The sequence below is a fragment of the Siphateles boraxobius genome, unplaced genomic scaffold (assembly GCF_051911475.1).
Source record: "Siphateles boraxobius isolate OS27281-9 unplaced genomic scaffold, OSU_SipBor_1 119, whole genome shotgun sequence".
NCBI lineage: Eukaryota > Metazoa > Chordata > Actinopteri > Cypriniformes > Leuciscidae > Siphateles > Siphateles boraxobius.
In genome coordinates, this window is record NW_027508721.1 from 805,001 (window position 1) to 828,475 (window position 23,475).

Genomic DNA, 23,475 nt, shown 5'->3' on the forward strand with positions numbered 1-23,475 from the left:
TTTTGTAAATAAGACAGATTAATTCAGTGGTTAATTAATCACCCTTTTTGATACTGAGACCCCTCTGTCCATGACAATATTCAAAGCCCCTCATATCTAAGCTAATATGTACATCATGGTATACATCTGTTGTAATACAAATAAATTATAAATAAATAATTAAAATGTTGATGTCAGTTGAATGTTGTACATTGCTATTTCTAGCATTTTTAGGATTTTAATAAAAATCATGTTAATAACAAAATGTAAATATTTGTAAGTATAATTGGGTCCCCCTGGAAATGCCAGGCCCCCTATAGAGGGCCCTAGCCCTCTGGTAGAGAGAAATTGAAAATATTAAAATATAGTTTTGCTTATGAATCAGACAACGCTACGAACACATCACCGAGAGCTTAAACAGATGTCTAGAGTTCCACTGAATAATGATTATTTGTATTGTATGGCTTCTGAAGACGTGGAATATAGTGTCCAAGTTGTATGGGTCACTTTTAGGATACTTTCACATTGTTTTTTGTGTGGCTTCAATCCCCAAAGAGAAGAGAGTAGAAAAAAATTAAGGAATTATATAATTGATCACTTTAACAAAATCTTCCAGTGTGAAACCTACACATAACTAATAGCCTTGTGTTCAAATAACACACAAACGATTCATGGACATATGCAGCGGGAGAAAATTAACAACAAAAGAAAAAGAAAGTAGGAAGGAAAACAAAAAAACATAATGAGAACTGAGTTAAAAATGTAACTTCTGCAAAAAGAAATGCAACAAAAATGCACACACAGCAAACTCTCATGCAAACAGTTATGATGAGACTGAACAAACATTTCTAACTGAAGTCCCAGGTTCTTTAGGCATCAGAGAGCAGACATTTAAACAGCCATGGTTAAGTCTTCAGTGCTCTTTAAAAATGTCATCATGACATGACCTGAGCGTGAACTGAATGGGAATTGTCTTTAATCAGGTTCATCTGTGTCTGTACAGGACACCGACACCGGTCTGCGTGCACATTTATGAGATCAAACGTACGTCTGGATTACAGTACAAACATTCCAGCTGTCACCCAGACGAGAGCGAGATGAATTCAGGCACAGCCAATCAAACCATTGAAACAAAACAATTAAAAAAAAACTGTTCCCATTTTAACAGGGCGACTAACATCGAAATAAAGCACCACACACACACACACACACACACACACACACACACACACACACACACACACACACACACACACACACACACACACACACACACAAGACATGGTGGGAGGTGGGCTTGACAACTAGTGAGGGTTCACACACACACACACACACACACACACACACACACACACACACACACACACACACACACACACACACACACACACACACACACACACACACACACACACACACACACACACACACACACACTTCAGTGGCAGCATAGAGTGGAACACCCAGGAGGGAATCGAGAGCTAAGAAAGAAACAGAGAATAAAGAGAGAGTAAGAGGGTTGAATGATGACCTCTGAACACCTTCAGAGGAAGTGCTTCACTCGCTCTCTTCCTCTTTTCAATAATTGAACAAAAACTAACAGAAGCTTAATCCTTGCTTTATTCCTGCTCTCTGTCCTTTTCCATTTTCTGTCACTTTCACTCTTTCTTTTCATCTGCTGAGGGACAAAAATACCTCATATGACACAATAAAACACTGATAGAAGTTAACCTAATCTAATCAATGATTAATTTCTCTATCTCTCTCTGTTTTCATACACTAAGAATGAACATTCATTTCAATGAATATCAATTATTATAATAGAGGTAACCGAAACACTTGATTTTTTTATGTGGTCACATGATCAGATTTTAAGCCCCGGTCACATGATTCAACATTCAAGGGGTTCTCAAAGGTTGACCTTTGCACCCATGCATGCGTGCGGGTTCCTGTGTGTGCGTTTCAGTAGGGGGTGACTTTAATGAAGTGTCTTCCCTCACGCAAAGCAGACCCTCAAAGACAATCCTCTCATTTATAGACATACACCCGCACACACATACACACACACACACAGCATGGGACCCTTGCAGACTGTGAATAGCTAGTTCAGCTATACAGAGGTGTCAGTCAAATTCCTAAGCCGTCAATCATAATGGGACACAGACACTCAGTCTCCAAAAACTAGACACTGACCGTAATAGATTAACGACTGTGTGTGTTTATGTGTGTGTGTGTGTGTGTGTGTGTGTGTGTGTGTGTGTGTGTGTGTGTGTGTGTGTGTGTGTCGAGGTCAGGTCAGTCTGTCTGTTGAGGGCTCTATTCATCTAGATACCTGCCATTTCTATGACTGGCAGATGACAGCACCAATCACAGAGCAGCGGGATTTAAATGAAAAATGCCAGGGAGACAGACAGGTATTTATAATATAAAAAATATTCACTCAAACGCACACATTTGTCTGGATGTATCCGCAGTGATGGATTACATCTTCATCCACTAGGGGGCAGTGCAATCTTACCAGCATGGATAACCATACACAGACAGAAACATCTACTACAGTACACTAAGTGTTTTTGTTTAGGTTTACGTATGTCCATTAACCTTGTAAATATATTATAGATGTCAATGACTCAGAAATATATCAAAACAATTAAATTTTAATAATTAATGTAAGAATTAAAAATGATAGAAGAGTAATTAAGTGAAAGGTTAGTGACTTACTATATATTTTAACACAGCTCTGGTGGGGGTGGGGGCGGCACACATTATAAAACATATGTTTGGCTGATCAATTTTAATAATGCGATGTGACTTTCGTCCTGTTGTCATAACTGACTTGAAAGGCCAGTAAGTGGACAACTACTTTTTAATAGTAAAAACTAAGCAAAAGTTCTGTCCAACGCCAACCAGGGCCGAAGCTGGGGGATGGGCTACCGAGAATGTTGCCCCAAGCCCTGTGACGAGGGGGGCCCACTAAAGTGCACTATGCTATAGCCTTCTCATTGGAAGAGGGGGCCCACCGATTAACATTTTGTCCTGGGCCCCGAGACTTTAAGTAACTGATTGCTTGGCAAAAGCACTCTGCTTGTTCTTTTGTTGCTGCTTTACATGGACACATTTTGCATTGTCTTTTCTATGCACTGTGGATGAGCAAAACAACACTTTTAAATTTTGTTTATATTCTAGTTTGTGGTGGAATAACCCTAGAAATTCTACAAAAATGTATCTACCTTGCCACACATTGCTCGACAAATACAGAGAGGAAGAGAAGGAAGGAAAGAGAGGGAAGAGTGAACTGATAGGGAGGAATGAGTGGAAAGAGAGAGAGAGAGAGAGAGAAACAGATCACACCCTTGAGCCTTTGATAGCAAACGTTAAATTACCACTAGTACGACAAACAAGAAACAATGCTATCTCCCCAAATGGCACGATAAGCACACAAACATCAGAGCTGGAAGTGTTTGGTTTGCTAGGACAGCATCAAAAACATTTATTTCACTCAGGCGGCAAGTGTAGAGATTTTTAGTTTGAGCCAGGGTGAAACTGTCCCTGATTGCCAATGCGCGTCTGGCTGGTACAAGCCCAAGTTGATGAATTCAGCATTTGTACACCATTTTTCAATTTTTTTTTTTTTTTTTCACATTCCTTATCAGGTTCACTTTAGTTATATACACAATGACAGATTCATTGGCTGATTTTTGACCATTTTGAAATTATTGGCTTTTTATTATTCGCTTCCTGTTTGGCATTTTCCAATCTACTAACATCCATGTAAATAGATATAGAGCATTTTCTCTTAATTTTGAGTAAATATTATGACTAATCTGAGGTTAAAATTACATGAAAATTCACACTATCTATTTTGTAAATGCATGTTATTGATCTTGTTGTGAATATCCATGTATGTTTCATTTTTATTTATGTATTTTTTATTTGATCTCATAATGTTTTATCAAAATGTCAAAACTGGATCTTCCAGACCTTCTCTCTAGTGGCGTATGCTGGAATTTTCCAATCATTTAGTCTGCTTAAACCCAGCCACTCCAAAATCGAATGCAAGCCCACATTCATTTTAGAGCACAACAAATTTTTCTTTTTTGAAAACTCATTACACTCGCACATCATAATAAGTGAGAAAAGATCTGTTGTTGATACTTCCGTTTCATTGTGACTTAAATATAATTTGTCACTTGTGAGTTTGTTCCTCTTACTACAAGGAATTTGGTTCCACTAACAGCCGAGTTGCATTGATAAAAACACTGAAAACGGATTAGTACTCTGTGAGCTTGAATGTGTGCTTCACACTTTCTCTCTCTCTTTACATCCAGTGGTGTTGGGGAGACCACCTGTCATCCATGAAAATGTCATGCGCACACACACATTAGCAGATGTTAGAGGGATCTGTGAAGAAATGAGCGCTGATCATTTGCTTTCCCCTGAGAGGCTCATTAGTGAGGTGTTTATGAACTGGAGGCATTCAGCACTCGTCTTGTAAGCCTGGCTCTGAGGGCACAGACTGCCATACTTGTCTCTCTCTCTCTCTCTCTCTCTCTCTCTCTCTCTCTCTCTCTCTCTCTCTCTCTCTCTCTCTCTCTCTCTCTCTCTCTCTCTCTCTCTCTCTCACACACACACACACACTTGCGCGCGTGCGCAGACTGAAATATTGGTGAGGTGGGCACTAGTCAAGTTCTAGTCAAAGAAATACAGACTAAACCTAAAGTTTGGAACTAAAACCCAGATTAATATAATGGTAAAAGGACAAGTCATGTTTCAAGAAAGTGTTAGGACTGTGAAATATCAGTAGGATATCTATGAGATATTGTGTATAAAATGCTGGATATTAGATTAAAAATATGTTTGCTTGAGACATCTTTTAAGGTATGAAGACTAAAATACAGTTATCAAATACATTTCTAGAGGAGCATCAAAAAAGTCACTTTCAATTCACTTGTTGCTTTTGATCATTCTGAAATGCCAAAGTCATCATCAAAATGATAGGCCACTCTAACATACCAGAATAAATGTAATATATTACTATTTTAATAAATGATATATATTACTTGCGGTTTAGTGCACCCAAACAGAAAGCATCTGCAGCTGATTGCTAAATACATTGTCACAGTGTTCAGTCTGTATGCACTAAACCGCAAGTACTATATTACATTTATTAAAAGAGCCACAGGCTCATTACATTTACTGAAAGTGACAATTTTAGGCTCTTCAACAAATGGAATGGAAACTTTGCTTTATTCATTTAGAGTTTTTTTTGTGAGTTATGCAGTGCAAAAATTACATTTGAATATTGGCTGGCTTGAACAGCTAATTAAAGACAAGAACATCCAAAAAGCTTAATCCAAAATATCGAAAAAATCAAGGCATGGTTTCATGCTGCTTCATTATATGCATAGACAGAAGAATGTTATTTAATCACTGATTGATTTTAATTACTTATTACATAATTAATTATTATTAGCATTTATGTTGTATGCTCTCATAAACTCACAAGACGTTGAGAAACTAATCTATTAACACTCTTTAAGGCAAATAAAAACTGCTTTAAAATCATTACAGTATTAAAGTTGTTGAATAATCATGAAAATATTGTGCGTCCAGCACTACATTGAGTTCAGGTCAAAAAGTCAGTCAGACTTTAGTGTGTGTGTTTATGTGAGAGAGCAGGATTTGATTATGCCAGTGTGGGTGCACACAGACAACCACCAACTTTCCCACAACCACTTGTTTTCTCTCTGTCTGTCGCTCCCTGTGTTCCATTCTCTCTGACTCTTCTCTTTCTGCCTCTGTCGGTCTATCAGTTGCTCTTTCTCTTTAAGACACACAGATCGAAACAATTGAGACAAAGAAACACTTGAAGATGAAAGACAGGAGATAGTAACTCTATTTCCCCTCTCTCTCTCTCGCTCTCTCTAAATCTTTTCAAGATGTTTTGAGTCTCGTAGCTATTTGCCGTCGATTCCAGCAGACAGTATATGTGTGTGTGGGTGAGTCAAACTGAAATATTCCTGTTCAAATACAGACGAGGCCTCAATGTTGTCTTTCACACACCAGCGAACTTCAGTCATGACCAATGGCTACACACACAGCTGCTTGAGTCCATCTGTCCTTTCCACACTCATTCAAACACACACACACGTACACAGAGTTAAGCCCATTTCTTCAGTGGGTCACTTTAAGGATGTGTCTGTCAGAGCTGTTGATTTTGGAGCTTTAAGATTCAGTTTCTCAAACGCACATGTTGAGTAAGTATATGAGACCAACTGCAGCTTCTCGGTAATCTACATTTACAAAACACAGATTGAAAATCTCATAGAGAACAGAAAGAGAGGAGGGAGATGGTGTGGTTTTCCAGTCACACTCAATCTGCCAGTGGGAATTACATACAGCCGTCGAGGATTTCCTTCTATAATTTACTGCTTAACGATCACCGCAGTTTGTGTGTGTGTTTGCACGGGTGTGTGCGCACCTCACATTTGTAATAGCAGGTTGCGAGTCAGCCTTACCAGAAGTTTCCCTAGGCCTAAACCACCATGAACCAATCAATAAAACTCAGCCCAGAGCAGCTGTTAAGATGTCAGCTTTACATATCTGATTACATTACATACAAAACACAGTCAACATTATCATCTCCCTCTCTCTGTGTGACCTTTCCCATAATTCCACTCTCATACGAGTTCATCAGGAACAAATAATCATGGTTGAAGGGAGATTTTGTTTGAAGGCTAATGGAAGGTTCTGTTAACGCCTGACCAAGCCATAAAGCATCACAGAAGGGTTCTGCCGTCCCGCGCAGTATTCCTCATGTCTAAACCGCATATAGACACTTCGGGGGATCGTAAAGACACTGATTTACTGCCTCATTTGAATGTATTCAATGACTTTAGTACAGTTCGCAGTGTTTTATATTTTTGAAAAACGCTTTCTCTCATTGATGCTCATTTTTCCTGCCTGCTTTGTGGTTGAAATTCTTGTCATGGGATTTTCTTATTGCAATTTCAGATGCTTGTACACACACGCAGAAGGTTATGTATGCAAGTATGAGGGCCAAAGCAAACATGCAAATAAAATGTAGAGATGCAAACCGTGTCAAAATCAAAAACTCTTGCAGTAATCATCAAACTGTCTTTTGACTAAAATTTTGACTCTCACTTTTAAGAAACATATTACAATGTAATTACAATGTAACACTAATGTAATAACATGCTAATTATTCTTATACTACAGGGTCGTTGAATGCTTGAATCTGATTGGTTGACGAACGTTCTAAGGTGTGCAATTATTTTCAGGGAAACGTACGGCTAAAGTAGTTCCAGGCAGGTTTGACCGCATTATAGTTCCATATCACTTCGCGTGGTTACGTAACTGTAATAATGGAAAATAGGATACAATTCATAACAAGAAAAAACATGCAGCCCCATGCGATTGATCTGCAATTTTTGATATCTAACTTCAATGGAAACATGCAGTTTGATTTTAATAAATAAAGTATATAGTCCTGTCTATAATCAATAGAAAATTAAACAGAATATATAAATAAATTGATAGTCCTGCTGCACGGGTTTTCGTAATTATTGCAGATAATATAACAAATAAATAATTATTGATAGGCCTACTTGTTAAAAGGGCTTTGTGTTTCACTTATTAGGGAAGTTTACTGTCAATAATAGAAAAAAAGAATGAACAAATTAATTAAAACAAATTTAATAAATAAATAAAAAATATTATTGACGCACATGCTTTTCTGTCTCATTATTGCAACATATCTCTCTCTCTCTCTCTCTCTCTCTCTCTCTCTCTCTCTCTCTCTCTCTCTCTCTCTCTCTCTCTCTCTCTCTCATAACTGCATTAATAACTGCATAAAGCCAGGGACACAATCTAAATTATGAATTAATTTGATACTTATGACTGATCATGCCCAAACGTGTGTTCAGCGCGTATGTGTTCACAGTCGTTGTTTAAAATCTGCTACAGACGATCGATGGAAACAGTCAGTCTTCGAATGTTTCAGCAAGTTGTTAAGTGTGTCCCCAGCATTAGTCTGCTAGCAGTGGCTTAAACCTCCATTACTGACTCTAAAATGAATTTTTGGAATTAGCAACGGAGGCATGGGATTAGATACGTAAGAAATTACCTCGGGTGTGTAGTATTTTTCTAATAATTCAACGGCCTGTCGTAGTATTTATGCCAAAGAATACCATACTTTAAAAAACACCTTGGTACTACCATGTAAAAATGGTATTTCAATGGTACATATCCCTAAAAAAAACATTAAATGCTGGCACTGTTATCTGAAAACACAACTGAGTATGATATTCACGCATCAATATGATATTCAAGGTCAAAAACACAACAAACTGAACTCAAATGCATTTTTGTAAATGTATTACAATGTAATAATGAACTAACATGCCAATTTGCTTCATATCATGGGCCTTAATGATTACCATATTAAGTTGGCATTATATTTATGCCAAAGAATACCACACTTTAAAGAAAATATCCATGGAACTATTAAAAATCTGGTATTTCTATGGTACTTATTCCTAAAAAAAGGCAAATGCTGGCACTATTATGGTTAAACACATCTCAGCATGTACAGACAAACACTAAAAATGCAGACATTTTAAATAATAATAACAAACTCCAACAGAGAAACCTGTAGACTGTGGGATCAAATTACCATGAACTACACAAGTATGTCTGTTAGATTGTCTTTGAATGATGTTCCACTCCATAATTCATACAATTTCAAAAGAGGAATGTAAATGTGCCAGTGAAAACAAATATGCATAAACACACATTCACACAAACACACTAGCTCGCATAAATGGAAAATCCCCTGACTTCACAACAGTTCAATTTTAAACTATAAAAACTCACACGTAAGTGTGTTTACTTTCAGCAGTGCCACATGAATGAACACACACACACACACACACACACACACACACACACACACACACACACACACACACACACACACACACACACACACACACACACACACACACACACACACACACACACACACACACACACACACACACACACACACACCAGTCATGGCAGGAGGTTTATTAGAGTCAATGCTATTGACGTGAATGAAGTCATTAAGAGATATATTATTCACGCCTCATTTGATTCCTATGGACCACCGTACACCCCAAAAACATGTATCCATGACAGCAAGAAAGCACAAAGACAGGAATTCAATATACACTCCAACTAAAACACACAAACATTCACACATACTTGCATGTGGCCTATAATGCATCTATATAAGCAAACAAATACATAAATGCGAACAGTTTTTTTTCTCCATATGATTATATTCAGATATCCAGACCTTTTTTTTCTTTTTATTGAAATAAACATCACAAATACAATGCGTTTGATATATGCATGGGCATTGGAAGTTAAAAAACAGTAAGAGAGAATGTGTGTGTGTGTGTGTGTGTGTGTGTGTGTGTGTGTGTGTGTGTGTGTGTGTGTGTGTGTGTGTGTGTGTGTGTGTGTGTGTGTGTGTGTGTGTGTGTGTGTGTGTGTGTGTGTGTGTGTGTTTGTGAGAGAGAAGTTTGATGTCATGATTCACCAGTGTGATAACAAGTGGCTCTACACCCTCAAAAATCCTTATACATCCACCCGCTCGCATACACGCGCACACACACATTTTGAATGCAATAAAATCCCACTGGATGTCTCAATATATCAATGTCATACTGGTATAATCTGCTCACTCTGAGTAATTCATCACAGAGCAGTGTGTAAGTCCCATGATCACACACACACACACACACACACACACACACACACACACACACACACACACACACACACACACACACACACACACACACACACACACACACACACACACACACACACACAGTCCACCCGCAGGCCATACACAATGATCGTACTGTATGGTGAGGCTGCCACCACAATAGAACTGCAGAAGCCTTTGTGTATCTGTCAACCCCTGTCTGACTATCTTAATAGATCACACACTCAGAGGGTAAGAGAGAGTGATAGAGAGAATATAGCAATATTTGTCCATCTGTCCATAGTTTCATAGTTTCTAGATTAAGGGTGGGCAAGTGAGTGCATTACCCACCCAACAGAAAATCAGGGGAAAAATATGAAGTGCTAACTTCACTAATTATTGCCTGTGTAAGTCTGTTTCTAAAGTTTCCAAGGTAATTCACATACCTATTGTTTTTTATTCTTATTTTTATTTAAAGTTATTTTTATATATTCACTGTATTTTTCTTCTAGCATTGTCTATTATTTTCACCTGCAGCTGAATTGTGCATTGTGGTGAACATATTAAATCATCTTTTCTTGAATATGGGCAAAAATAAGATTTTGTTAATGAGTGATACGAATGGCAATGTCAGCACTGGAATTTGAAGGTTTAATGTCAACATGAAATGAAAATGATTTGCCCGATCAATTTTGTAAATGCGTGTTATATATCTTATTGTGAATGATTCATCCATGCATGTTCCATTTAAAAAAAATATTTTTAACCTCCTAATGTGTAATTAAAACCAAAATTAAAATCAACACTCAATCTTCTGATGAAAACGACAGACTTCTCTGTTGGTTACATATGCCGGACTTTGTCATCTCAGGCAGCTTAAACCCTGTTTCTCTGCAATCGACTGCAAGCTGTTAATATCTGAGTGCAATGTCCACATTCAAATATCCCTTTAACAACCACTGGATAGAAAAGTCCCCAGCCCACATTTTTTTTCTTTTCCTATAGTTCTTTACACTCGGATGTATGTCTCAATAACAAAGAAAAAATATCTGTTGCTACTTCTATTTCACTTAATGTTATACATGGTTGCTGTGGTTTATAAGTGGCGGATTTTGTTATAGAGCAGCAATGTTCTGTCCTGTGCAACCTTCATCAGTAGATCTACTCTTCAGTTCAGTGATATCGCAAAATCGAATGCATATAAATGCTCCAGATACACATGATAGCTGCATTTTTGTTTTATTAAAGGGATAGTTCACCCAAAAATGAAAATTCTGACAGTATTTACTCACCCTCATGTTGTTCCAACCCCGTAAGACCTTCGTTTATATTCGGAACATGAATTAAGATATTTTTGATGAAATCTGAGAGCTGGATCACTCCTCCATAGGCTTCTTGAGGGTTTGAACTTGCAGGCCCCGAAAAGTTATTACAGACATCTTTAAAATAGTCTTTTTTAAACTTAAACTAATACTTTTTGTGCACAAAAAAACAAAAATAACGACTTTATTTCAACTATTCATGTCCTTCTCTGTGGGCCTCGAGTCAGATCACTAGTGTAAAAGCGTAAGCTTCTGTCGTTGTACGTCACACGCATCACACACATGACCAGTGTCAGCCAATAGTGAGCCTACGTGTGACGTAGCTCTACGCAATCATACTAAGTTAACTGACTAGAGGCTAACAGAGAAGGAAATGAATAGTTGAAATAAAGTCGTTATTTTTGTTTATTTTTGCGCACAAAAAGTATTCTCGTCGCTTGATAAACTTAAGATTGAGCCACAGTGGTCACTTGGACTATTTTAACGATGTCTGTAATAACTTTTCGGGGCCTGCAAGTTCAAACCCTCAAGAAGCCTATGGAGGAGTGATCCAGCTCTCAGATTTCATCAAAAATATCTTAATTCGTGTTCCGAAGATGAACGAAGGTCTTACAGGGTTGGAACAACATGAGGGTGAATAAATCCTGACAGAATTTTCATTTTTGGGTGAACTATCTCTTTAAAGTGGGATTCGAATCCGCATTCAAAGGAAAAAGCTTACCTCTATATCAACTAAGAATAACTACTCTTTATTGTCATAATTTCCCACTAATTTTCAAAACTAAGTAACACTCCCTTTTTTGAGTGAATTTAAAACTCAACGGCAAAAGTTTTATTGGATACTTTTTCATTAAATTCTACACCTTCTTATATTGAGTTGTCCACTTCATACATCTAAATGCCCAAGCAAGGATGGCATTCTGTTAATACCATTGGGGTTGAGAAGACATTCAAAGTTGTTGTGTTTGTTAGTGGTTTAAGAGGTCATTCCTCTATGTCTTATATGGACTGAAAGCTGAGCATCTTAAAAACCCTTCAAAAGCTGGAAGGCAAATTGGTGCTCACTTCAGCTGCTCTTTTACTTTTCTCCACTCTCTCCATCTCCCTCTTAAAACATGGCCTTAAGTCATGCGTTTATAGAGCGAGAGAGAAATACTTGGTGTGAGTGTGTGCGTTTGTGTGCTCGGGTCACATTGATAAAGGCTGTGTCTGTGAAAGCGTGCTAGTATTAGTGTGTCTAAGTAGCATATTGACCGGTGAACCATACCATCTGCAATCACAGAAAGACAATAATACACGTTACACAAATACATACCATTGTCTGTACACTTGCTCCAAAAGATTATTCATAGTTGGCGTGTTGCTCTTTTTCCATTTCTGTCCATCAGACATAAACTTCAATAAATAGTCAGTCACCACTGTCTGTCAAACACAAATATTTGCCTTACCACACCTATATCTCCAGAGCAGCTAGACACCATAGTGGAGAGTGTTATTACACAAAATCAAGGAAAGATCAAATCCATGCATGCTTTTAGACACAACATTCAGTATAATATAAATGACTCATCAATAACTCTGCCAACTGAAACACGTTTACTTAGCTATTGAAATGGGGACTTTCCATTGTGTTTTATATACTGCTTGTTATAAATACTACAACCACACCTCAGAGAACTATTAAAAAGTGTTTTAAACAAATGAGGGTGTCTCCAAAATGAGGTTTTGTTAGATTCATCTCACTTATGGGAACAAATTTGTCACCAAAATAGTGGCATACACACAAATACATCAAACAGTCACAATTCCAGGACCCCAAATTCACGTCACTAGTTAGAAGCAGCCAAATTAGACTGATTCCAATAAGTACAGGTTGTGTAAACATGCCTTCATCCTCAAATACTATCAACAAACTATGCAAGGTAAAAGACATCATTAAAAAAGGACTACATGTAGCGATGAAAATAAATGGTTTTGGGGTGCCACCCACAGAGTTTAATTGGCCCTCGAAAGCATACAAATTTATGACATCAGACATTTCAAAAACAAACGCATAACACTTTAAGACCAATTGTGTTGTATATTGTTGGGCCTCTGCAGCTAAAAAAAAATCTTTAATTTAATAAATTAATAAATATTGTTATTAATAAATAACAATGTTTCATCTTACAGGAATTTTTGCTTTTGTATATTACTTGCCCTCATGACATTCAAAAGACTTCTGTTCAACTTTGTAACACAAATTATGCTATTTTTAATGAATCCTGAGAGATTTCTGGACCGCCGTTGAAAGTCCTTTCCACCAACGCTTCAAAGTTAATAAAGCCATTGGAAAAATAATCCAGATGATTCAAGCAATAAACATGGATCAACACACATCCATAGAGCATATTAAATATAGTAAACAGATGCTCAACTGTTCTCAATGCGAAGGAACAAACCTCTTTGGTTCTTGAGAATTTCTTTTACAATGTCTTTATGAATTTTGTAAATGTGAAGTGTCACATTTTTTTGGTGGAATGGACTTTCAACTGAGGGACACAAATCTTTCAGATTTTAATAAATACATCTTCATCTGTGTTCCAAAGACAAAAGTCTTATGGGTTTGGAACAACATGAGGTTAAGTAAATGATGACAGTTTTCATATTTGTTCTTAACCCCTTAAAAACAACTGATCTACTGAATGCATCAGTAGACATCAATATTTAGCACATTAGGTGTGATCTGATAAGCATTTAGTTTTGAAATCACTGACACCTCATGTATTCATCTGACACTTACAGTGACAAATTCCTACACAGACACCGACGCGACACAAGAGAGACTTCTGAGCAGAAAGAGACGTCTAAAATTAACTGGCCCACATGAGCAGATAGACATTACCACCCAGAGTGAAACAACACACACACACACTCTAACACATATACACACACATGCAAACACCACACTGTGTAGATGCACATATCAGTGGACAATTTTATGTTGTTTGCAGAGTTCAATTGTACATAACAGTATCAGTGAACACTGTGTGTGTATTTAGGCTTGTCTCTAGACTTTTGTGAGTGTGTCTAACTACCACAGCAGTTGTCGACAGGTTTAGGTTCATTGAGAGAGAGTGTTTTTATAGGGTGTGTAAGTGTGTGTGTGTTTGTCTGTGTGGTGTTGATCCATGTTAAGCTCTTGCAGTCGTTATATCTGTGTGTCACATTCCCGACAGTTCCTGCATTATTTTTAGAGGCCGGGGGATTTACACAGACACACACATCCAGTAAACCTAATCTCGATGAGAAATACTGTTTTGCACTGACACAAGTTCAAATCCAGTCTCCACAAGATCAAGTTCAACTCACAGCTCATTTTAACTTTAAACATATTAAACTGATGCAGATGTCAAATCGTCTTCTACAAAACATGCTTGAAAACTTCTCTCAAACAAAGAAATTTCCATTTGCTTTGAGTGTTTTGACAAATTGTTATTTCTTTCTTTGCATTTGTACCATACACCTTCTGAAAAATTCCTTCATATTTTCACATAATCGCTCTGTGTGCATGGAAAGTGTTGATTAGAAAAGTTCAGTTGTCTGAACCGCATGCTGCTGGGGTCTTATAACTAGGCCAAACTCATTCACGACCCAAACGATTACTAGTCAGAATGAGAAACGCATCAAAAGAGGAAGAGACCTCATAGAGAAAGAGGTGATGAGGAGGAAGTTGGTTTTGTAAAGGGCACTGCAATGGCCGACGTTTTGAGGCTCTTAGGAAGGAGCTGGCAAACAGAGCGTAACGTACGTGAGAGAAATCATCAATGGAAATGAAGTACGTTTTCTGGAGAGTGAGCTTAGTGGTGGGAGAGGGGGATTATCTAAAAAAATTCCTTTCAAGAACTTAGGTTAAAAAGTCCATTTTGTCTCTCCAGCAAATCTCTTTTTCTCTTTCTCTTGCTTTTCCTTCTTTTCTTTCTTACAAACACACTTCCGAATGGTGGTATTATGTTGCATGTCTTCATCATAATAGTGAACTGGAGAAGTGAGATTACAGTGACCTAACATGGGAGGAATTCCTGGGAGAGAGACTCAGAGTGAGCGAGACAAAGGGAAAAATAAAATTAACACCTGCTAGACCCACATTCCCAAGTGAAAACATTTCTATCCCAAATGAAAACATACAGTAGAGGGAAGGAAAGAGAGAGAGAAATCCACATCCATTGAAATGATCAGGGCCAATTAGTCCACATCTGTCGGTTCAGCACTACACACACTGACAGACAGGAAGAGGTGAGCGATTGAGGTGCTGAAGTCATGACATACACACTCAGACACACACTATACACACATATATTTAAGTAGCACAGGAAGTCAAGCTTGTTTGGGTCAGAACAGGTGGCATAAACTGTCAATGTGAGCTTGATAAGAAAGCTAGAAGAAAATTTTCGCACATGTAGTTAGTTAAAAATTCTGAGTTAAACTAACAGTTTACCCCCAAACTTTTCATTTTCTCACCATCCTGTTGTTCCATGCCCATATGATTTTCTTTCTTCTGTGGACAATGAAATGAGTAATTTTTTAACAATGTACTGGTTGCTCTTTTCCGATTATAGCCTAATGATGGGGAGTGCAGTTTTCAAACGTCAAAAAGGATGCAAAAACAGCATAAAAGTATCCTATAAATGGTCCATTTGACTTATTGGCTACTATCCAAATCTTCTAAAGCCATATAATATCTCTGTATTATGAAATTTCAGTGGCTGAATTTTGATTTGTTCTTCACACAAATATATCATATGGCTTCAGAAGATTTCTAATATATGAGACAATTCATATGCCATTTTACAGATAATTTATTCTTTTATGGTACTTTCAGATCCTTTTATTTGATGTTTGAAAACCAGTTCAGTACATTCTTAAAAATTTCACCTTCAAATGTCATAAAGGTTTAGATCAACATGAGGGTAAGCAAATGAATATACATTTTTTGGGTCAACTATGCCTTTAACTATTTCTCGTGCTCTCTCTCTCTCTCTCTCTCTCTCTCTCTCTCTCTCTCTCTCACACACACACACACACACACACACACACACACACACACACACACACACACACACACACACACACACACACACACACACACACACACACACACACACACACACACACAGGGTTATCTAAACTACTGATTTCTATGCCTGATAGAGCATTGTAGAATTGCATAAAGACACATTCCATAAATGCATGTTCAACAACCATGTCAAGACCATCGTAGCAATTTCCACCTCACTGGAAAAAACAATACAGGTACAGCTGCGGGTGACTGTGCCTTGTGTACGAGAGGGTGTGTGAGTGTGTATGAACAGTTACAACTCAAAAGACTAATGGCCCATTTATATATATATATATATATATATATATATATATATATATATATATATATATATATATATATACACACACTCTTACTCTCCCCTTTTCTGAGCTTGACAGCCCCTGGTCACTATTAAGACATGAGGGCGAGTAAATAAACGCATTCTTTTTTAAATGAGTTGTGAATGCTGTCCGTGTCATCTTTAATCATTAACTCCATACTGTAACAACGGATGCACAAACCAGTAAACAAAAGCAGGTATTCTCACTCATAACTATTACAGTTCAGTTTAATCAGTTCATCACCTCTTTGTAGCTGACACCTGTCCTTGTCTCAAAGATTTGCTCCTCTAAAAGTTCATTAGTTCATTTCTCTCTCCCCCCCTGCTGAGTAACGGCTTTTGGGGAGTTCACTTACTCTCTGACACACACATACATGCATGCACAAACACACTTTCATCTCCCTGTGCACACTGACCCAGCGCGGGGAGCCTCAGGCTTTTAATTGCTGCCATGGTGATTCCCTTCATTCTGAAAAGACAAGCGTCTCCACCCCTCTGCTTAGCACGTCACTCTCACTGCAGTCACACTCGTTTACCGCTGCCGCCCCGTCAAACTCATCGCCCCTTTCCCTGCCCCTCACCCCCTCAACCTCCATGAAGAGATGGAAAAAAGATAACATAGAATGAACATCAGATATAATTTTTGTATAATATTATACCAATGAAACATCCTTTACTCTTCACAGTCATTTGAAGCTGTTTGGGTCATTTGAAATTGTGTTTATTAGTGTGTGTGTGTGTGTGTGTGTGTGTGTGTGTGTGTGTGTGTGTGTGTGTGTGTGTGTGTGTGTGTGTGTGTGTGTGTGTGTGTGTGTGTGTGTGTTTGTGTGCAAACACCGCAGAGGCATAACAATGCAATGAATCATAAAAACATGCACTAACCCTTTTATAATTGAACTTTTGAACTTTTCTTGTTAACCCCCTCCACACACACACACACACACACACACAAAACAAAAGTCAGGAGAGCCTTATTACATTTGTGCTTTGTTTCAACAGGTAGAGTGGTGTCATTCTCCTCTTCTCTCCTCCTACCCCCTTTTTAAATGCACATTCCTGCAATCACACACACACACACACACACACACACACACACACACACACACACACACACACACACACACACACACACACACACACACACACACACACACACACACACACACACAAAGAACAGGGGGACATACCATAGACTGTTACATAGTTTTTACAAAGCTAATTACATGTATTTATTTAATTCCAACTGAGTGTCTCTAAATATTAACAGACATAGACATTTTTGGGACAACTTCAGGGGGAAATTATAGCAAACTACAAGCAAGAACATACAATATTTCCTGTTTGCATATATTCTACATTTCAATTAGATGAAATATCAATGAAATAAAGATATATAAAAAAAATGAACTACTCATTTGTTGTTCATTTTTGTGCCAACAGAATATGCCTTTTTTAACACTAACCTATCTGTGAGAACCAAGGAAGACCGCACACAGTCGAATGAATTATACAAATTTATAAAACTGAAAGTGGGTGATTGCTAGATATATCACTTTTCCCTAAAGGTAAGCCTTTAATTCAGCCAGCAGCATGAGTAAAAAAAAAAGTCAAATTTTCCAAACACTAATTAAAACCCCGTATCCTCAGAGCCCAAAGGAAAAAAGGTCAATATAAATCTCCCTGGTTCTCTTTTGACTAAAATTCAGGCGTCTCATTTTCATCAGGTGTAGCGACAGCTCTGTAGCAGTTATTTAAGGAGTGAAAGGATGTTGAAGTGAGAGAAAAAAAGCCAACATTTATCTGGTATCCAAGCAAACACCTCCAGAAAGACATACCAAAGAGTCTTTATATCATTCTGTTACCTGAGGACACAAACACAAATCTAGTGCTCCCTAAGGCAGCGAGATCTGACACACCCTTGTATCACCCTGCAATTAGGAAGCCCGCTTACATCATCCCTTAAGCTACTGTTATAGACACACGCACACACGCGCACACACGAACACACACGCGCACACACACACGCGCACACACACACACGCATGCACGCGCACACACACACACACACACACACACACACACACACACACACACACACACACACACACACACACACACACACACACACACACACACACACACACACACACACAGGAAGCCAGCAACAGAGCTGACTCATAATCAAGTGTCACTGTACATGTCTGCCTCCCACCGTGCCTGATCATAAATGGGCAGGTTTAGAGCCCCAGAGAGTAAGAAGAGGATCTGCTTTTCAGGCTATGGGTGGTCTTCAGGAAATATTTGGTAATATCCCCTCTTTCAAAACAATCTCTCTCCTCCTCCTCGCTCTCTCTTTAGGTGGCCATTATGATGCTGTTTTATGATGATATAATTCCTCACTGTACTTGTGCAGGGCCCTGAGCAGGGGGGCCGTGAGACATGACTTAGTAAACGACTCATTTTGCCTTTGATTTAAAAGCTATAAGAAAAAAATTTAAGAGTGAGCCGCGCAAGTGTTCCAAGAAACGTAAAAAGTAAGCCTTTTTCGTGAAGCATTTTTATGAGAATGTGATGAGATGATAAGCTCCACTGAGAAACCAAATGAGCTTACAATTGTAAAACTGTGATTTGTCTGCAACAGCTTGTTATGTGCTCTCAGTAAGTTTTTGCTTATGTTTCACTTTTTGCTTTGTTTTTTCTATATTTATATATATATAGCTAACACATTCAAAACAGAATAGATTTCAGCCTTGTGCCTTTCAAACAGTGTTGATTGCGAATTTCAGCTGAAAGGCTAAGCAGGTGTCTTGTTTGTTTTTTTGTTCGAATTACAGTATGTACTTTTAGTTTCTACCTTTTTTCTCTCATTACTGTAATTCCGTAAATTACTCCAGACTATTGAAGCAAACTGCTAATTTTCATTTACCTTAAAGAATTGTTATGTTCTAAAACTTTTAATGAATCATGTGAAAGAATATCACACTTTTCTTTGAAGAAAATATTACTTTGTATATGAGAAGTCACTGATATTGCTCAAACTGTAAAGATGAAAAGTTTGTATTTTCTGTATTGGTGTTTGATGCTAGTGTTTTTACTCTCTGTGTGTTCTAAGTGACAGTGTGTGTTATCTCAGTGAGGGTTGTGCATAGTGTTTGGCTCACTGAGCCTGTTTTGAGCCATGTGTTACGAGTTGTGTTGCTTGGAATGAGTATTGCAGGTGATGTGAACTGTTTAGCTCAGGTGACTGTTGGTAGTGCAGACTGTAGTTAGAGTTTTGCACATGTAGCTCCAGTTGTGCTCACTGTCGTTTAGCAATCGAAAAAATCTGTAAAATGTTCACAGCCCTGAGCTAAAAATTGCGTGTCATACTGCATGTTGTACTGGAGTAAATTTGGTGAGTGCTAGCTGTCTAGGACTGAAATTGGTAATCATTTAAACCTACAAATATTTGTGTGAATAGTACTCATCAGCAATTATTCTGACATTTCCGTTTCACACTTGGTGTGAATAGGCCATTATCCTGGAAACACTCAGTGGTGTGGTTGCTTATTACTATTAATATTTTGGGAGAAATTAATTTTTTAACAACAAGTTGAATTGCCAGACCCAGTTGACAGCTGGTGGTGTGATTTCAAAATGGCGGCCCCCTACGCTCCATGTAGAATAAAACTGCTTTTTCTCATTTACGTCTACACAATATGAATATACATGACTTTAAACATTTGTCAAAAGTACTATTCATTTATTTATATCCTTCATAACATTTTAATGAGACACACATGCACATACACACAAGGTGTGGTCCTTATCAGTCAGGACTAAGCCCAGGTGCTCAGTGTTAAGCCACCGTACAACTTTCACCAGTGACCCTAAGGACATCTCACCTTTGCTCACTTAACCTCTGGACACTTTACACACACTGGCTAAACGCAGGAATTTACAACTTAACACACACTAACATAACCTCCCAAGTAAAAAGGAAAATCCCTTTAAAGGAACATATGGAGGTCTTGTGTTTGTTACTAGAGACTACCTAGTAAAATAGTATACAGACGCAGAGAGAGAGAGACAACTTCCACACCCTGCTGCCCTCATGTCAGCAGTTAATTGGCTAAAACAACGGAGCGATTAACCAAGTAAAAGAAAAGATGTGATGGTTGTTAGTGTGTTGAAAGAGAAGGGTTAAGACACAGAGGGAGAAAAGAGAAAGAGAGTGAGGTTGATTGTTAAAGAATTCACATTAGCAAAAGCCGATTAGAGGGCATACACTGAACAGGATCAACTGTGTAAGCCAGAGAACAACACTAAGCTTTCATTCAAAGACTCAACCCTTTCAAACAGATCCTGATTTGTGCAGCATCCAAGACACACACACACACACACACACACACACACACACACACACACACACACACATATATATATATATATATATATATATATATATATATATATATATATATATATATATATATATATATATATATACACACACACACACACACACACACACACACACACACACACACACACAGGGTGGCAGACATTCCTCTGCGAATAAAACTCTGTGAGAACTCAGATCTTTGTGTATCAGAAATGGGTGGGGATTATGGGTGCTGTAGAAGGACAAAAAGCTCGGCAACATTCTATGTTTCTCACACAATGCCACTTAGACATGATCTATTCAAACTGGGCAAGTCTGACCCATAAACATGACACACTCTCTAATGAAAGAGTCTTATGAGTCCTTTCTGAGCCCCCTTTTTCATTCACCTCATTGTATCATGCCTTCAACTCATGTTGTAGTATTTACGAAATGGATAACATGCATAATATTGTATTTCTAAATCAAATAAAGAATTGCAGCAGAAGCCAACTGAAATTAAATTGTCATTGTGAATGTTGGCTGTAAAATTTAATTTGTATACATTTTGCTGTAGATAAAGGTCAGATGTAAAGCTTGCAAGACAATACTACTCATTTAGCCGGGTTATGAAAAGGCTTAAACTACATTTCTCATCATTCTCTGTGACAGAAAGTGTGTGTGGAAAACCAGAGTCGGCTGTTTCGTTATTTACACGTCACACATTCAAGTCGGAAACATAACATGGATAGCCTAAATAAAACAAAAGAACTCCACTTTTCGCTCACTGATATAGATATATTATCTTTATTTTAGATCAGTGTTTCCACCATGTTTCGAATCGACATGGCCCTTCCAATATCATAATTAGTCAACTTGCACATCTAGATTTTTGTGTTTCTCACTTGTAAATACGACTTTATGTGCTCACTGCTCAGAACTCAACGTTTTCGACTCTACTTGAAAGGGCAAAATCAATTACACATTAGTTCATTTCATTTGGTTCTACAGGCTGTAAAAGTGTCCTGTCCTTGTCAGGAAGTAAAAGAAAAAGAGATAGAAAGAAATATGAAACTATCCATTGTTGATTTTATTCTGACCAAAGTCACTTGAATGCATACCAGATTGTAATTACGACTTGCAAGTAGGAATTTCCCAGGAGGACATAAAGGTGGCACTACACAATGTAACATCCTCATAAGTAACAGTAAATGAAAAGCAAAACAGTATCTAAATGTTAATTTATGCTGTATTTGATCTTTTATTGTCTTACATATGATTATCAGGCATGTGTGTTTTCGTATGGCTTTATATGACACAGTTTAAAAAGCTAAATGAGACATATTTACAAGAACATACTGAGAAAAAGGTTTGGTCTATTTAAATAACATTTTCTCTTAGCAAAGAAAAATAGACTCTGGTCAAGTAAAAGGCCAAACCAGCAAAACACATACTGTACAGTGCACACACACACACTTCCACAAACACCCACACACAAATTCTCACACACCACCGAAACTACTCACTGCGGTGTTTGACAAACTTGAAAACCTGACAAACTAAACACCACAGAGGGCGTGAGTGTGTGTTTGCATCCAGTCTTGGTTGACCATAGGAAGTCTGTGATTCAGTCATCCCAATGTCTCTTCTTTCTCCTTCTGTGTCTCAATACTTAGCGCAACCTTCCTAGACAACATTTGTAGATATCTACGATGTCCAAAAATCCAGTCTAGGTAGGCAGCCTGCTAGGTTTGTAGATGCAGCCACTGCCTCACCTAACTCTTCTAAGGTCAGGGAGTGAGGAAGTGACTCGGCAACCGTACACCAATCAGGGAAACATTACGTTGCCACGGAGATGGAAGGAAGCGGTAATTAAATAATGACAGAGCTGTGGCTGAAGCCTGTTATTACTGAATTACATATACGCATACACTTGCACACACATACACTTTTACTTTTGTGTCATCCTCACCCTATCAATCTCATACACAGTCTCCATGTGTATTTTTCAAGCAATGTTTGCTTTTTACACCTCGTGTCTGGTGTGTCAAACCTTCTTTGTGTATGCTCACTTGTTTGTGTTTGTGTGACTGTGAGAACTCAAAGTAAAGAGGCTCTGTTAGGAGGTTAAAGATGACAGCAGTGCTGAAGAATGCTGACAATTCCACTCCAGCGCTGCTGAACTCAGTTCTATTCCCTCAGAATGGCCTACTGTGCCACTGTGTGACCAGAGCCAAAATGGAGTCCACTTCAGAGCAATTACACTCCCACGCTTTCACTCAGAATAGATGACTGTGCGACTGAGCAAGTGGAGCCAAGATGGAGTCCACCTTCCAGAGTTCACACCCCATGCAGCTGCATAATAAACCCCAAATTAACTCACTCATATTAACAATATCTGAGTCTGAATTGTGAAGGATGTGAAGCTTCTAATTAACGGTTGAAAAGGAAAGTCAAAACAAAAGGATGGTGGCCCTTAAATCTGTATTTGTTTCAACAGGATCTTCAATACATTGCAGTAACCACAAAAGTTAGATTACAAGTTAAGACCAATGTATACTTGGGTTTTCAAACATACCCAAACTTGCAGACTTGTGTGGCGTACCCTCTGAG

At 38.1% G+C, this 23,475-nt stretch overlaps 1 protein-coding gene across 13 annotated transcripts in view; it reads right to left on the minus strand.

Annotated features, from left to right (window-relative positions):
- slit2 (slit homolog 2 (Drosophila)) overlaps window positions 1-23,475 on the minus strand; it is an 83,999-nt gene that overhangs the window by 40,921 nt on the left and 19,603 nt on the right. The window lies entirely within an intron of this gene.